A 462-nucleotide genomic window follows, 5' to 3' on the forward strand; every position below is an offset into this window, starting at 1 on the left:
AATCACTATCAAAAAAGAGCATACCAGTGTATAAAGTGTATGGTGGCTCTCTTTAGCAATTGCCCTGTTTCTTACCAAATATTACAGGTGAGAATTTTTCTTATAATTTTGTTACAATCCGAATCACAATTAAAGACTTTTAAAAGAAACAAATCATGAAAATTTGGAGTTGATATTTTAAATTAATATTGAAAATTATTCCAAATTCTTTTACATAATTGTAATTTTTTTTCTTTCTCAAAGGGTAATGGAGATCTTAAAAGAAAGTGGACCTGGGCTGTGGAATGGCTTGGAGATGAACTTGAAAGAAGACCGTACACTGGCAATCCTCAATATACTTATAACAATTGGTCTCCTCCAGTGCAAAGCAATGAAACATCAAATGGTTATTTCTTAGAGAGATCACATAGTGCTAGGATGACACTTTCAAAAGCTTGTGAACTCTGTCCAGAGGAGGTAAAA

General features: G+C 32.7%; 1 long non-coding RNA gene across 1 annotated transcript; it reads left to right on the forward strand.

Moving 5' to 3' along the window:
• Positions 1-462, forward strand: LOC107196609. The gene is made up of 2 exons (XR_001518072.1): positions 1-87; positions 244-462. It is a non-coding gene; the product is annotated as an uncharacterized LOC107196609 (long non-coding RNA).

This window comes from Pteropus alecto, unplaced genomic scaffold (assembly GCF_000325575.1).
Source record: "Pteropus alecto unplaced genomic scaffold, ASM32557v1 C17426930, whole genome shotgun sequence".
Lineage (NCBI taxonomy): Eukaryota > Metazoa > Chordata > Mammalia > Chiroptera > Pteropodidae > Pteropus > Pteropus alecto.